Raw genomic sequence first — 18,086 nt, forward strand, 5'->3', positions numbered from 1 at the left:
GGCAAAAATTGGCTCGGCTGACACTACTGAAAGCACAAAACTGAGAAGCAATTTGAAGTTTTGAGGTACATTAATTTCTAGCCTAAGATGGTCTAGAAATGTGTATTAATTCATAATTTAATTAATTTTAATTTATTCCCCATTTAATTTGGGTTAAATAAATTATTTTTAATTAATTATGGAGAAAGGGTCCAGTTGAACCGCACTGGTCGAACTATATTGAGTGAACTGAACTAGCCACTAATTGGGCAGCCCAGAACCGTCCATATGCTGACCCAAATCAGCATTTTAGCTGATTAAATATGCTTGAAAAAAGGCCCTTGAAAAACTTTCAAAATGCATTCAAACCCCTCCTTTAATTGTGGCTTTATGAAATTGCCCCAAGCCTAAAATAGCAAAGTTGAAACTCTCAACTTTGCCATGTGTGTGGCTGGCCAAGGGAGGTCTCTTAGGCTGATTCTTTTTGATATTTTTAGCTTCCATACTCAGCTATAAAAGCCACCCCTTGCTGATCATTCAAAGCATCCCTCATCCATCCATCATTCCACAACATTCTCTCATTCCTTCTCTCACTTTTCTCTCATTTTTCCATCCCATTTCCCTCTTGTTCAAGTGTCGATTTCTTCTCTTGGGAAAGAGGCTCTCATCAGCCATTTTGGAGCTGCAATTAAATGTTCATAAGCCACGTTGATAGCCGAGGGCAACAAAGAACGAAAAACGGAGCAACTAGTCAAGCCACAGAGAAACACTAGATTTGCTTCTTGTTCTCAATCTCTTTAATTTTTGTTGTTGTTTTGACGAACATATTTATGAATATTTATGCTATTGAAATGGTTATTTAATCAATTTATCTTAAACTTAAGTTTGTGTTGGGTTGATTATATTCTGCCTACTTGAATTGTTAAAATCGTGTTTATGTTGTTATAGGCCTCAGTAAGATGCTTGATTAAGTAAAATCATGCCTAAGTTATTCTTGCGTTACGACTGTGAGGTAGCTAATGAATTAATTATTTAAAAGGATTGCAATTGTAATTAATTGACACAGTACTTAATCAGTGCATGTTTATTCTTCTAAGGCAGTTGAAGGTTAAATTAGCAATATATCTGGTGATATTATTGCCTTGCATAACTTGCAAGATTATTGTGATTAAACTGTTTCAAGGTATGGATGCCTTGTTACTTCACATAGTCTTTTATATGCTTATTAGATTAATTAATTGTTTGAATTGACATAGGGATATGCAAGAGATTAGTTTAGTTTAATGAGTATGTATGTGCAATAACATGTTTGCTTACTAGAATCTGTTTAGTCGGTTGAATTGACATAGGGATATGTCAAGAGATGAATGGATTCTTGTTTGTAAGTTTGTTCATAAGTTAGCAAATTACCGGGTTGCTGTGAATTTATTCATAACAGTGTAAACATGAGTTTAATAATTCTGAGTTCAAGAAATCTAATTAATCCAACACAAGTATGTTACATTGATTAAATCTTATTTGAAATCGTGCATTAGAACTCCTTTATTTTTTTTAATTATTTACTTAGTTTTTAAATAGTTTTTGACCATCTTTTAAAACCAAATTATTTTTACCTCACCAAAGTGTTTTACAATTAATTTCATAAATAATTCTTTTTTACAGTCCCTGTGGGTACGATAACTCGACATTACTTGTAACTTTATTACTTGTTGTGATTGTGTACACTTGCACATTTTTTCGTCATTCCAGTAAACCACACAGGTGTGTGGGATTTTAGGCCACGACCAAGGCAAATCTGGGCCGTGTAGGCTAGACAGGCATGTGGGCCCACACGGGAAAGTGACATGGGCGTGTGAGCCTATTTTTCTGGAATGATTCCTAGGGATGCACGGGTCACCCAACTCGGCTGTGAACATACTGTAGGGTCGGTAAGTGTTACCTAGACCCCTAAATGTATGATTTGAGTGTATGTGATGCATGATTAGTGATATATGTATGTATACGTATGACTGATAGTTGCATAAAAGCATGATATATTGTATGTTTGCATTGCATTGGGTTGGGATGATGATATTTGGAGGAAGTGTACTGAAAGGCTCTAAGCCTAATATCTGGCAGCTCAGCTACAAATTACTGTTTATGTGCCGCATTCAGTGCTACCTGGAGTGTAAGGATGGGTGGGTTTATTTAATCCCCACATATAGTGTAGGGTTGGACAGAGATGGTATGTAGAGGCTAGTTGGGTAGGGCTTTGCTACTAAATATTTATGACTGATACTGAAACTATGATGGGCTAAGGCGCAAACTGTTACTGATACTGGAAAGGGCTTAAACCTAAGACTATTTTGGCTATGCACTATGTTTTGCTATTGTTTGTTTATGAGGGATTACACAGTGAGTTCACGTAAACTCTCCCTTTTGTTTAATGTGCACAGGTAATCTCCAGACCTAGATGGATTGGTGCGGTAGAGGACTTGGCAATAACAACGATTTTTGACTTTCATGGTTTTTGTCCCGTTTTACGATTATTGATTTATTTTGATGTAACTTGCAAACCCAAAAATCTATCCTGCAGAAAAAAAAACTGACGTTGACCTTTCTTCCTCTTCTGTTTTCCCTTTTCTTTTTGAACAAAATCTATTCTTTTCTTTTCCGTTCCAGAAAAGTTTGTTCTTCCTTTTTGGCATTGTGTTTTTACGTGGGTAAGTAAGCATTGATTGCGGCTCGATTAGGGGTTCTCTTGTTGTTCATTTTTCAATTTTTGGATTCTTTCCGTTGGAATCTAATTTGCTATTTTGACAGCAGCAAATCAAGAAGTAAAGGGCTCTTCTTGTGCGGAAACGTGAATGCAATCTTTCGGGATTGTTAGAGTAAGTGTTGAATGCCCTTTTTGGATTATTGTCGATGTTGGGTTTTGGTCTAAGTCAAGAATTATGACTGATTTTGAAGCGTTGTATGTCGATTATAGGTTCTGAAAGGCTCGAAGGTGTTTTTTGCATCGAATCTATAACAGGTGTGTACTCGATTGCATAGAAAATGAGGTTTTAGTGAAAGATGAAAACCTCACTGTCGACGCTACACGAGTGTGTGGTCGCTCATGTGGTAGGCCGTGTACCCTAACACGAGCGTATGTTTAACGAGGCTAGGCCGTACGCTCTTGACACGGTCGTGTGATGGCTGAGCAGGCCATGTGCTACACACGGACTGGATTGGTTTGGGCTGTATAGGCCACACGGGTGTGTGGGTCTACACCGGTAAACCACTCGGGAGTGTAAGATTTTGGGCCAGGTCATGTGATCCACACGACCAAGGCAAATCTGTGCCGTGTGGGCCACACAGGCAAGCCACATAGGAGTGTGAGCCCATTTATCTGGAATGATTCCTAGGGATGCACAGGTGACCCAAGTCTACTGTAAACCTATTGTAGGGTCGGTAAGCATTACCTAGTCCCCTAAATGTATGATCTGAGTGTATGTGGTGCATGATTACTGATATATGTATGTATACGTATGACTGATGGTTGCAGGAAAGCATGACATATTGTATGTTTGCATTGCATTGGGTTGGGATGATGATATTTAGAGGAAGTGTACTAAAAGGCTTTAAGCCTAATATCTGGCAGCTTAGATGCAAATTACTATTTACGTGCCGCATTATGTACTACCTAGAGTGTAGGGATGGGTGGGTTGATTTAATCTTCACATGGAGTATAGGGTTGGATGGAGATTGTGTGTAGAGGCTGATTGGGTAGGACTTTGCTACTGAATATTTATGACTGAAACTGATACTGTGATGGGCTAAGGCTCTATTGCATATTTAATACTATACTGATATGGGCTAAGGCATAAACTGTTACTGATACTAGAAAGGGCTTAGGCCCAAGACTATTTTGGTTGTGCACTATGCTTTGCTATTGTTTGTTTCTGAGGGATTACACACTGAGTTTATGTAAACTCACCCTTTTGTTTAATGTGCATAGGTAATCCCTAGGCCTAGATGGATCGGTGCGACAGAGGACTCGACAATAACCACGATTTTTTACTTTCATGGTTTTTATCCCGTTTTACGATTATTGATTTATTTTGATGTAACTTGCGAACTTTTAGGACTTTTGCTTAAATTTGGTTTTTATTTATTTTTATGGATTTATAACTACTAGACGTAGGAAGACTGGGTTTTCAAAAGCTAAAGTTTATTTCCTAATATCGCGATTACTTAAACTGTTTATTAAGCTTCCGAAATGAACTTCATTTTTAAAATCCTAATTAATTAATATGAGATAAGAAAAGTAATTAAATAGAAATGGATTTAACATAGAAACTTAGTTTTCAAACACCCTATTATGTGGCATCGCCAGATTCAGCCATAAGGTCTGCGCCGAGTTTGGGGTGTTGTAATTCTTCTTTAAAGAAATCATGGGATTCGTATAATCATTCGGATGCTCTTGTGGGGCATTGTAATAGAGATCGTGGGAAACAACACACGATTCCTAAGGCTCATGCCACTTCAGTATCAAGCATTAGTAGTGTTAGAACCTACAAACCTGAGTGTCAACAGTGTGGAAGACAACATTTTGGAGACTGTTGGATGAATAATAAAGCTTGTTCTAGATGTAGCTCGTAGGATCACTTTATTCGGGATTGTCCTGAGTTACCCGAGAAAGATAAATTTCTGAATACAAGACAATGAAATACCATTTCTAAAGGGAGACCACCTCGAAATACAGGAAATGTGACTAGTAGCAAAGGTGCAACAAAGGACTTTATTGTGAAATCTGAGGCTCGAGCGCCAGCTAGAGCTTACGCTATCTGCGCTCGCGAAAATGCGTCATCACCAGATGTTATCACCGGTACATTTTCTCTCTGACACTGATGTAATTGCTTTGATTGATCCTGGATCAACTTATTCGTATGTTTGTAAGAGTTTAGTGTCTAGTAGGAATTTACTTGTTGAGTCTACCGAATTTGTAATTAAATTATCGAACCCCTTTGGCAAGTATGTCCTAGTTGATAAAGTTTTCAAGAATTATCCTTTGATGACTCGGGGTTACTGTTTTCGGCAAATTTGATGCTTTTACCATTTGATGAATTCGATATGATTTTGGGCATAGATTGGTTGACTCTGCATGATGCTGTGGTAAATTGTAGATGAAAGACTATTGAGTTGAAATATCAAAATAATGAAATTCTTCGAATTGAATTCAATGAATCGAGTGGGTTGCCTGTTGTGATATCGATGATACTAGGTCAGAAATATGTGAGGAAAGGTTGCGATGCTTACCTTGCATATGTACTGGATACAAAAGTGTCTGAATCGAAGATTAAGTTAGTACTAGTGGTTTGTGAATATTCGGATGTGTTTCCAGAAAAGTTACCTGTGTTACCACAGATCAGAGAAGTCGAGTTTGCTATTGAATTAGTACCGGGAACATCACCGATATCAATAGCTCTGTATAGAATGGCTCTTACAAAATTTAAAGAGTTGAAAGCTCAGTTGCAAGAGTTAACAGATAGAGGTTTTGCACGACCTAGTTTTTCGCCCTGGGGTGCACCAGTTCTGTTCGTAAAGAAGAAAGATGGATCGATGAGATTGTGTATCGATTATCGTCAAGTTAAAAAGGTTACAATTAAAAATAAGTATCCTTTGCCGAAAATTGATGGTTTGTTCGATCAGTTGAAAAGAGCAACAGCATTTTCAAAGATTGATTCACGATTTGGCTATTATCAGTTAAGGGTTAAAGATTTGGATGTATCGAAAACTGCATTCAGAACAAGGTACGGGCATTATGAATTTCTTGTTATGTCGTTCGGATTAACTAACTCTCCTACAGTTTTTATGGGTTTGATGAATAGAATTTTCAAACCATATTTGGACAGATTTGTTTTTGTATTCATTAATGACATTCTGATCTATTCCTGAGATGAATCCGAAAATGCTGAACATTTGAGGATTGTGTTACAAACATTGAGAAATAAGAAACTATTTGCTAAATTTAGTAAATTTGAGTTTTGGCTCCGAGAAGTTGGATTTTTGGGACATATTGTTTCAGCAAATGACATCTGAGTTGATCCAAGTAAGATTTCAACAGTTGTTGATTGGAAACCACCAAGAAACGTGTCCGAAGTCAAAAGCTTTGTGGGATTAGCTGGTTACTATTAGCATTTTGTAAAAGGGTTCTCAATGATTGCTACACCGATGACTCAATTGTTACATATAGATGTGAAGTTTGAATGGTTTGAGAAATGCCTACAGAGTTTTGAAAAGTTGAAAGCACTATTAATTGAAACACCAGTTCTAGTTCAACCTGAGTCGGGTAAAGAATTTATGATTTTCAGTGATGCATCATTGAATGGTTTGGGATGTGTTTTGATGCAAGAGGGCAAAGTGATAGCTTATGGTTCCAGACAGTTAAAATTGCATGAAAAGAATTATCCGACACATGACTTAGAGTTGGCTGCTATTGTTTTCGTATTGAAAATTTGGCGACATCGTTTATTTGGTGAGGAGTGCCATATTTTTATTGATCACAAGAGCTTAAAGTATTTAATGTCTCAGAAAGATTTGAATTTGCGACAACAAAGATTCCCCGAGTTGTTGAAAGACTATGAGTTAGTAAATTCGGGGAAAGCGAATGTAATCGCGGATGCTCTGAGTAGAAAATCTTTATTTGCTTTGCGTATGATAAACACACAGTTAACTTTATCTGATGATGGTTCGATTTTAACTGAGTTAAAAGCTAAACTGGTATTTATTTAGCAAATTTGTAAGGCTCAGGTATGTGATAATGAGTTACAAGCTAAAAGATTACAATGTGAGTCAACTACTGATCCAGAATATTAGATTAGATCCGATGATTGTTTACTATTTCGAGGTAGAATTTGTGTACCGAAGAATTCTGAGCTTATTCAGAAAATTCTACATGAAGCACACGCTGTTCATTCAGGGAGTACTAAGATGTACAATGATCTGAAACAATTGTACTGGTGGTCGGGCATGAAATGAGACATTTCAGAATTTGTGTCTAGATGCTTGGTCTTTCAACAAGTCAAAGATGAACATCAAGTTCCTTTGGGACTACTACAGCTAGTGATGGTACCAGAGTGGAAATGGGATAGAGTTACAATGGATTTTGTATCGGGGCTACCCCTATCTCTGAAAAAGAAAGATGCTATCTGGGTTGTTATTGATCGTTTGACGAAATCCGTGCATTTTATTTCGTTACGTACAAAATTTTCACATGAAAAATTAGCTGAATTGTACATTTTTGAGATTGTTAGATTATACGGGGTGCCAGTTTTTATTATTTCGGATAGAGATCTGAGGTTTATGTTGCGATTTTGGAAGAAATTGCAAGAAGCTTTGGGTACGCAGTGGCATTTTAGTACTACATTTCATCCCCAAACTGATGGTCAGTTCGAGAGAATTATACAGATTCTTGAAGATATGCTTCGTTGCTGTGTTTTAGAGTTTGAAAGCAGCTGAGAAAATGTAACAACCCGTTTTTAGTCAAATCAGAACAATGGTTTCGGGACCAAAAATTTGAGTTCAGAATAATTATTTTATTATTATTTTAATTTCTAAATTATGATAGTATGTTTGTGTAAAATTTTCGTTAAGAAATTTTATTGTTTGAATGTTTAATTCGATAAAAAGGACTAAATCGCGTAAAGTGCAAAAGTGATGTTCTATTAGTTAAAGGTACCAAATGGCTATTAAATTAAAAAGTGGAGGTCCTTATATGGTAATTAGAACATTATTAATGTTAGTGGAAATTTATGGACATATTATAAGTGATTTTTAATGTTAATAGCCAAGGTTAGTTTAGAAAATTAATAAATAAACTTAAGTAAAAATAACATAAAATAAGATATCATCTTCTTCATGAGATTTTCCATCGAAAATTAGACTTAGAAACACGATTAAAGAAACTTCAAGGTTCGACCAACTATTATCTATGCATGTAAGTCCATTTTTGTCACATTTTTATTGATTTATATGTTTTTAAGATCGTTACAACTTAATCTAGCTAGCCAAGGGACTAATTTGCAAAATTGTTAAAGGTTTAGGGCTTTTCCATTGATGACTGTTGGTGTATTTTGATGTTTGATGATAGAAAATGCATGCTTATTGTTAGATAAACAACATTTGAAAAAGGATTTTTGGTAAAATTTAAAATTAGGGATTTAATTGAGAAATGTTGAAATTTTGTGGTTAAATTGTGAAATAAATGAAAAATCTGGGCTGTTAGGGACCTAATTGAAATTCAACTAGCATGGCTTTAGGTTGACTTGCATGAATTTGTATTTTTATGAAATAATGACTAAATTGTAAAAAGTGAAATATTAGGGGTAAAAATGTAAAGTTTTCTTAATGTGTATTTTGGACTAAATTGAATAGAGAGATTATTAAATAAGTTAATTTTGATTACATTTAGATCAAGAAAAGTGAAATATGAATTTAGATCGGGGAAAGAACAAGGTTTCGGATTAATCGACTCATTTTTTCATTTTTGCATTCGAGGTAAGTTTGCATGTAATAAGCATTATTATTTTTGTGTTTAAAATGCTTTGATATTGCATAAATTGTGAATACGACAGTTCGAAAAATGAGAATTCCCGGTTGAACCTTAAGAATAGATTAGGATACAAATGACATGTCATTAGGGGTTATGTGATTTGGGTGCTGGTCCGTATGTCCTACCGGTGGTTGAGTTATCTGGCATGTGCTACGGATACTCGTCAGCTTGTGTGAGCAGCACCTTGTAGCTTTGTCATGACTGTCAACTTGTGTGAGTAGACCCGTTGATGGCTCGAGAGTGAGCATTATATTGTGATACGAGATTGAGATAGCTTCGGGTATATATGTGGCACTTAGGGTGCAAGATTCTTGAGTATCCAATAGTATTCTGAATGGTTCAACAGGTATATCAAAGATATGAAATGGTGAGAACTAGATATGTAACCGTAGAAGTATGTACAGAAACTATATCAGCATTAAATTTATGGAATCTATAAGTTTATGCCTATATATGTGATTGAGTACAAGTTAACATACATATATTGTTTATATTATTTGATTAGTGAATAGTTGATGAATTTGCTTATTGATTCATACGAGCTTCCTAAGCTTTAAAGCTTACCCTGTTTAATTTTTCATGTTTTATAGTGATATCAAACTAGCTCAGATTTGGGAATCGTCGGAGACTTCATCACATTATCCAACTATCACTTTGGTACTTTTGAACTTAAGTATTTTGAGTATATGGCATGTATAGGGACTTTAGTCTTGTTGGTATTTGTGTTGTTAATGAATTTAGTCATTTGAAATGGCTTGTAAATATTAAAAGTTTTATTTTGTTTATAACCTTGAGAGTTGGCTTAATTTGGTTGGTTTGGTTGTGTATATATATATATGTGCATATGGCTTGTGTTGTGAGTTTGTTGATGGATATGTGATGTTAGTTGGTATTTGGTAATTAGGGGTACTAAATGGTTGAGAATTGAATTTGGAATGTTTGTGAGATTAGGCTAAATGATTCATGTTTGAAAGTGATTATATTGTTGATTTGAGATTATGAGTTTTGGTATGAAATTGAATGGCACATTCTGGTATTTATTTGTTTTGTATTGGTTGGTATTGAAATGGTATGAAATATGCTTGATTAAGGTTGGTTGAATGCTTAATTATGCCATGTTTATGTGCCGATTGGGCTGGTTTAGGTTTGTGTAAATTTGGGTGGCAAGATCGCTTGGTAAATAGCCTATTTTTGTCCACACGGGCGTGTGTCTCAACCGTGTGCGACACATGGTTAGGTTACAAGGCCGTGTGTCCCCCGAAGTTGAATTAGAAATCAAGTCAGTATGCTCTACACGGCCCAGCATACGGGCGTGTGACTTGGTCGTGTGGCATAAGTCAGTATACCCTACAGGTTTGGCACGGCCTAGGACAAGGCCTGGCCCATAGGTGTGTGTGGCCATATCTTTAGGCACACGGGCTAGTCACACGGGCATGTGTGTTAGCCATGTGACCCAAGTTAGAGAGTTACACGGGGTCAGACATGGGCTGGGACACGGCCATGTGATCCATTTTCAAATGTCCACATGGCCTATGACACAGTTGTGTCTTTGGCCGTGTGAGACACACGACCGGGCCACATGAGCGTGTGTCCCTTGTAGTTTGAAAAATTTTCTAAGTTTCGTAAAAATTTCTTGAATTACCAGTTTAGTCCCGAACCACACATATTAGGGACAATGTGACTTATATTGAATGATGATTACTTGGGATTTGAAAATGTATGTGCAATAAATTTTTAATTATTTTATAAGTCTGGTAATGCTTCGTAACCCTATTCTGGTGTTGAATACAAGTGAGGGGTGTTACATTTATTGGTATCAGAGCTATAGTTTAGTCGATTCTCGGACTAATATAGCTTATGTGAGGGTTTAGCTATACATGCCATATATAACCTGTGATAGTATGATATCTCCTGACAGTTTAAATCGTGTTTTCATATAGGAAATGGATCCCAATCGAGCTGTAGCTGATGATGTTGAAAGTAATGTGCCAGCCTCCATTCATGGAGTAGCGCAATCAAAGTCGAGACTTTTAACGGTTAGCCAGGGAGGAGAGGCTAAAGAAGCCTTCTCCCAGATGATGAATGAATGGTTTATAGAGTTTGTTCGAATAAATTCGGCTACTCAACAACCTCCACCCCCACCTAATCCCCATCCAGTTCCTGTAGCTCCTCAAGGTGTGGAACTTTTAAGATTAAATAAGCTGCCAACTGATAAGATTTGAAAATACGGGGCCAAAGAGTTGAGAGCTATTGTTGACGACGATTTTGAGAGAGCTGAGTTTTGGCTTGAAAATATGATTCAGGTATCTGATGAGCTTTTATGCACACCAGCTGAATGTGTAAAATGTGTTGTTTCACTTCTGAGAGACATCGAGCTTGCAAAGTCGAAGATTTGGGCAAAGAAAAGAGAAAAGCTGAGTTCGAAGCTAGAGATTCGAAAAAAAGATCGATGAATAAACCATATCAGTTTTCATCAAAGAAATCAAGAGATTCATACACTCGTACGAATGCTTCAATAGGGTATCCAAACAGAGATCGTGGAAAGCAATACTCAAATTCTAAAACTTAAGCTACATCAGTATCAAGTGTTGGTAGTGTAAGAAATAATAAACTCGAGGGTCAACAGCATGGTAGATGACATTTTGGTGAGTGCTAGATGAATAATAGGGGTTGTTTTAAATGTGGCTCGCAAGATCATTTTATTCGAGATTGCCTGGAATTAGTCGAGAAAGATAAAGTCCAGAATGCAAGACTGAGCAACAAAGCTACTAGAGGGAGGCCACCTAGAAATACGGGGAATATAACTAGTAGTAAAGGTGCGACAAAAGATTCAGCTGTGAGATAAGAGGCTAGAGCACCTACCAGAGCTTACGCTATTCACACTTGCAAAGATATGTCATCACTAGATGTTATCACCAGTATATTTTCTCTTTATGACACTAATGTAATTGCATTGATTGATCCTGGATTGACCCATTCCTATATTTGTATGAATTTAGTGTCTAGTAAGAATTTTCCTATTGAGTCTACCGAATTTGTGATTAAAGTGTCGAACCCCTTAGGCAAGTATGTTCTAGTTGATAAAGTTTCCAAGAACTGTCCTCTAATGATACGGGTTTACTATTTTCTGGCTAATTTGATGCTACTACCATTTGATGAATTCGATGTAATTCTGGGTATGGATTGGTTGACGTTACATGATGTTGTTGTGAACTGTGGACAAAAGACTATTGAATTAAAATGTTAGAATAGTGAAATCCTTCGAATTGAATTTGATGAGTCGAATGGATCACCTATTATGATTTTGTAGATGTCAGCTTAGAGATATGTAAGGAAAGGTTACGAAGCTTATCTTGCTTATGTACTAGATACAAAAGTGTCTGGATCGAAGATTGAATCAGTACTAGTAATCTGTGAGTATCTAGATGTGTTTCTAACAGAGCTACCGGGGTTGCCACCGATCAGAGAGGTTGAGTTTGCATTGAATTAGTATCGGGAACATCACCAATATCTATAGCTCCATACAGAATGGCTCCAACAGAATTGAAAGAGTTGAAAGCTCAGTTACAGGAGTTAACGGATAGAGGTTTTGCACGACCTAGTTTTTTTGTCCTAGGGTGCACCGGTATTGTTCGTAAAGAAGAAAGATGGATCAGAGACTTTGTATTGATTAACGCCAGCTCAACAAGTTTATGATAAAGAACTAGTATCCTTTATCACGAATTGATGACCTGTTCAATCAGTTGAAAGGAGCAACAGTGTTTTCGAAGATTGATCTGCGGTCTGGTTATTATCAATTATGAGTGAAAGATTTGGATGTACCAAAAACTGCATTTAGAACAAGGTACGGGCATTATGAATTTCTTGTTATGCCTTTCGGATTAACTAATACTCCTACAGTTTTTATGGATTTAGACCGTATTTGGACAGATTTGTTTTTGTATTCTTTGACAACATTTTGATATATTCACGAGATGAGTCTGAGCATGACAAGCATTTAAAGATTGTGCTACAAACCCTGAGAAATAAGCAACTGTTTGCTAAATTCAGAAAATGCTAGTTTGGACTCAGAGAAGTTGAATTTTTGGGACATATTGTTTCGGTGGAAGGTATACGAGTTGATCCGAGCAAGATTTCAGCCGTTGTTGATTGGAAATGACCAAGAGATGTATCCAAAGGCAGAAGCTCTCTGGGGTTAGTTGGTTATTATCGGTGTTTTGTTAAAGGATTCTCGGTGATTGCTACATCGATGACTAGATTGTTACAAAAAGATGTGAAATTTGAGTGGCCCGAAAAATGTCAACACAGTTTTGATCAGTTGAAAACATTACTTAATGAGGCACCAGTTTTGGTTCAACCTGAGTCGTGTAAAGAGTTTGTAATTTTTAGCGACGCATCATTGAATGGTTTGGGCTGTGTACTGATGCAAAAGGGTGAAGTGATAGCCTATGCCTCCAGACGGTTGAAACCTCATGAAAAGAATTATTCAATGTACGATTTAGAGTTGGCCGCTATTGTATTTGCATTGAAAATTTGTAGACATCATTTATATGGTGAAAAGTGTCATATCTTTACTGATCATAAAAGCTTGAAGTATATCTTAACTCAGAAAGATTTGAATTTGGGACAACGAAGATGGTTAGAATTGCTGAAAGATTATGAATTAGTGATTGATTATCATCCGGGGAAAGTATAAACTAAAAAATATATAGGACTTTTCCTATGTAATTTATTACCTTTTATTTAAATTCATTGTTAAAACTAGGTAATTGTTTAATAAATTAATGAAATATGTGAAAATATGAAATTAGGATATATAAATTATTAAAATATGATTTTATGCTTTATTATATAGTTTTCATGCATAAAATGGCTTATTTTATATTTATTTGAACATATTATATTTTGAAGACATAAAATAGGCCATGCATGATTAAGTTAAATAATAAAATTATATTTAATAATTAATTTTAAAATATTTCATTAATAATTTGGTTTGAATTAATTATTTAAATTGGATAAATTTTGTTCTTTGGTCCTTTAATTTATCTATTTATTTTTGGGCAGGCCTGATAGCTTTGCTGGATTACAAAAAAATGATCCAAATTGAAGATCAGGTCAACCCAAATTTGAGTACACATGGCTGTCCACATAAGCCACTTTTTGGTTTAATTACACATGGTTCTTGCAATGTTGAAGAGATTAGAGATTTGCCCGAAGATTTACATTTGGCTGTCTCAGTCCGGAGTTGTTATTGCATTTAAATTGCTTACAAATCAAGAAAAATTCAACTCAAAATCCACTAAGCATGGCCAACCACTCATTGGAAAAGCTTGAAGAGACTAAAGCTCTCTATTTTTAGCAAACTACCCTCCTCTCTTAACCTATAAATAAGACCTCATTTGATCCCTCAAAAATATCCCTCATCCTTCATCATTCTCTCTATTTTCTCAATCGTCTTTAGCATTTTCCATTTCCCACGCCTAGCATCATCTCTTCATAGAGATTTTAGCAATTAATCCTTTTAAAAAGCCCTTGGTCGGCCACCTTGGAGAGCCATCAACAAAGGAGCAAAGCGAATGAGTGAAGGAGCCTCGTCGGTCTCTCTGATTTGGGTTTAATCTTTCTTTTATTTAGTTTAATCTAAAAATGTTTGCTATGTGTTCTTTGTTCTTGCTTACAACAATTTCTTTAGTTTAATATAAAAATGTTTGCTATGTGCTCTTTGTTCTTGTTTACAACAATATTAACTTAATTTTATTTAAGCTAGGATGATTGCTTTGATTAAATAATATTTATTTGATTCATGCTTATAATGTTTGTGCCTCAATCAATCGTGCTTTCAATTAAAATCATGTCTGTATTTCATTCATACATGATTGAAATGCACCTGAATTAGCTGAGCGATCCTAACCAAACGACGGATAATGGACAAATAATTGAAATGTGCATGCTCAATGTAGGTACTAACCAGAGTAAATTGTAGGTTGCATAACAACTCTAACCAAGCTCTGTTATCTGCATAGTTTTTAGAGTTGTGTGATTAAACTGTTTCAAACCTAACACGTCCTTATTACCTCACACAAATGCTAAGAAACCCTTAGGAAATAAGGATCAGTAAAATGCGTATTTACTAAATAAAGGATTTCGAAAGGAGTTAATGTGGTTCCCAAACTCATGAAAGATCGAGTTGCCATGAAATATTTTTCCGAATGTTATTAAGCATGTTGATAATAAATTAAGTTTAATTAAAGTAATTGTCCTAGTTTATTTATGTTATAATAGTTGCAAATTGTGTTTAATTTTTATAAAATCTATTTCATTCATATAGTTTTCATACTTGGGGTAATTTACATTAGGGATCATTGCATTTAGTTTAATATATTTAATTTTAATCATCACTTCTCAACCATATTGTGTTTTCATTTACCAAGTTGTTAGTTTAATTTTACAATTAAATTATTTAACACAAATACAATCCCTATGGAGATGATAACTCGATACTTACTTATTACTTGATAACGACTGTGTACACTTGCACAAACTTATAAGTTACAAGTTTTTGGCACCGTTTCCGGGGATTGTTAACTGCTTCCATAGTCAATTTTTTTTTTTGTGAAATTATTTACTTCCTATTTGGTTTATTTCTAACATTTCTAACTTATTCTTTTTAATTTTTTGATTTTCTTTTCAAGTATTTATGAGCATAGATTGGATTATCGATTTACTCCCTGTAGACCTTGAAATTGAGCTAACTTTCAAACAAAGAAGAAGTGAACGAATAGCTCAAAGACAAGTCGAGATGGACCTTGGAAATTAGAATCAAGACCAAGGTAATGAAGTCGGTCATGTATGAAATCCCATCCTCATTGCCGATGATAGGGATCGGTGCATCAAATAATATGCTGTGCCACTTTTCAGTGAGTTAAATCCAGGAATTAGAAGGCCAGATATTGAGGCAACCCAGTTTGAATTGAAAATAGTGATGTTTCAAATGCTCCAAATGGTGGGCCAATTCAGTGGTATTCCCAAAGAAGATCCACATCTCCACCTTCAATTGTTTATGGAGGTGAGTGATTCATTCAAGATAGCCGTAGTGACTGAAGACACATTGAGGTTGAAGTTGTTTCCATACTCGTTGCAAGATCAAGCACGAGCATGGCTCAATTCATTGCCACCGAGTTCTATATCTATATGGCAAGAATTAGTAAAGAAATTTTTGGTTAAGTATTTCCCGCCTAGCAAAATGCTAAGTTGAGGAACGAGATCACAACTTTCCAAAAATTGGATGGCGAGTCTTTGTATGAGGCTTGGGAGCGATTCAAGGAGTTACTTCGTAAGTTTCCTCATCATGGGATTTCTCATTGTATCTAGTTGGAGACATTCTATATTGGTTACAATGTACATATAAGATTAATGGTAGATACTTCTACGAATGGTGCAATTTTGTCTAAGTCTTATAGTGAGGCTTATGAGATCATTGGGAGGATCGCGAGTAATAACTATCAATGGCCAACAAATCAAATAGCTTCAAGAAGACGTGTAACCGAAGTTCATGAAGTTGACACCTTCACTTCGTTATCAGCTTAGGTATCGCCTATTTCCTCTGTGTTAAAACAATTTACTGCTAATAGTGCTAATTTTGCAACTTAGCCACCAAGTCCATTTGAAGTAGTTTCCTGTGTATACTGTAGGGGAAGGTCATTCTTTTGAGAATTATCCATCAAATCCCGAGTCAGTGTACTATGTGGGGAACCAACATCAAAATAGGAGTGGAAAAGGACCTCATTCCAACTTCTACAATCCTTCATGGCGTAATCATCCTAACTTTTCTTGGAACAACCAAGGAAATGGATCGGACAACAACTTATTGTAGCATAGACCCAACCAATTTCAAGGGTTTAATCAATGAGCTCTAAAACCACCTCAAGCTGAGGCATCAAAAAATTTGAAGAACATATTGAAAGCGTACATGGCAAAGAATGACGCTTTGATCTAAAGTCAAGCAGCAACATTGAAAAATTTGGAAAACGAAATGGGTCAGTTAGCTATGGAGCTTCGTAATAGACTGCAAGGAACCTTGTTGAGTGATACTAAAAATCCAAGAAATTTGGGTAAAGAACATATCAAGGCAGTGGCATTGCGAAGTGGTAAAATTCTGGAACCCCGATAGATTGATGTTGAAGATAAGCCCGTTGAGAAGAATCAACCAGTTATTGAAATTCCTACACCAAAAGAGTTAGAATCTGCAAAGACTGACAAGGTAAATCCTAACTTAGTGAATTCAGATACTTTAACATCTTCTTTGGATGTAGATTTATCTACTCAGAAGAGTTATCCGATCCAATCGAAAGTTCCATCACCTCTATATCCGCAAAGATTGCATCAACACAAGTAGAAACAAGAGGTGCAATTCAAGAAGTTTTTGGATATTTTGAAGCAGTTGCACATCAATATTTTATTGGTGGAGGCTTTGGAACAAATGCCAAATTATGTGAAGTTTATGAAGGATATACTGTCCAAGAAGAAACGGCTGAGTGAGTATGAGAATGTTGCCTTGACAAAGGAGTGCAGTGCGTTCCTGCAGAACAAACTGCCATCGTAATTGGAAGACCTAGGAAGCTTTACGATACCTTGAAACATTGTTAAATCTTACTGTGGTAAAGCTTTGTATGATTTAGGAGTAAGTATCAACTTGATGCCTAAGTCTATTTTCAAGATGCTAGGGATAGGTGAATAGACCTACAACTGTGACACTTCAGCTAGTGGATCGATCTTTAGCATTTCCCAAGGGAAAGATCGATGATGTTTTTGGTATGAGTCGATAAATTTATTTTTCCTACTGATTTCATTTTCTTAGATTTTGAAGTAGATAAGGAAGTGCCGATCATCCTTGGGAGACCTTTTTTAGCCACGAGAAGAACATTAATTGATGAGCAGAAAGATGAACTCACCATGCGAGTTCAAGACAATCAGGTAACCTTTAACATTCTTTAAGTGATGAAATTTCCCGATCCAATATAAGAATGTCTAGTTATGGAAGAGATAGAAACCTTGGTTTCTATGGAAACCAATTTTGAAGAAGATCCATTAGAGAAAGCCTTAGATCTTGACCCTTTGGAGGATGAAGAAGGTGAAGAAAACATGGCTTTGAATCGTTGGAGTTAGAAGTCAGAGAATTTGTGCAACCTAGGCTGTCAATTAAAGAACCACCTAAACTCGAACTAAAGGTACTTCCTTCCCATTTGAAATACGTTTATTTAGGTGACTGTCATTATTTCAGCAGAACTAACGAAACATAATGAGGAGTAACTAATTGCTGTTATAAAGAAATTTAAGAAAGCAATTGGTTGGACTATAGTTGATATTCAAGGTATAAGTCCTTTTTGCATGCATAAAATTATTTTAGAAGAAGGTGAAAGAGCTTGAATTGATGGGAAATGTAACGCCCCCATGCCCGAAACCGTCGCCGGAGTCGAGCTTGAGGGGTTACCGAACATAATTTATCAAATTAAGAACTTCAAATCATTTG

At 35.9% G+C, this 18,086-nt stretch overlaps 1 non-coding gene across 1 annotated transcript; it reads right to left on the minus strand.

Moving 5' to 3' along the window:
* Positions 1 to 15,805: 15,805 nt before the first annotated feature.
* On the minus strand, positions 15,806 to 15,912 carry LOC128283105 (small nucleolar RNA R71). The gene has a single exon (XR_008273447.1). It is a non-coding gene; the product is annotated as a small nucleolar RNA R71 (small nucleolar RNA).
* Positions 15,913 to 18,086: the final 2,174 nt, after the last annotated feature.

Source organism: Gossypium arboreum, chromosome 10, assembly GCF_025698485.1.
Source record: "Gossypium arboreum isolate Shixiya-1 chromosome 10, ASM2569848v2, whole genome shotgun sequence".
Classification (NCBI taxonomy): domain Eukaryota; kingdom Viridiplantae; phylum Streptophyta; class Magnoliopsida; order Malvales; family Malvaceae; genus Gossypium; species Gossypium arboreum.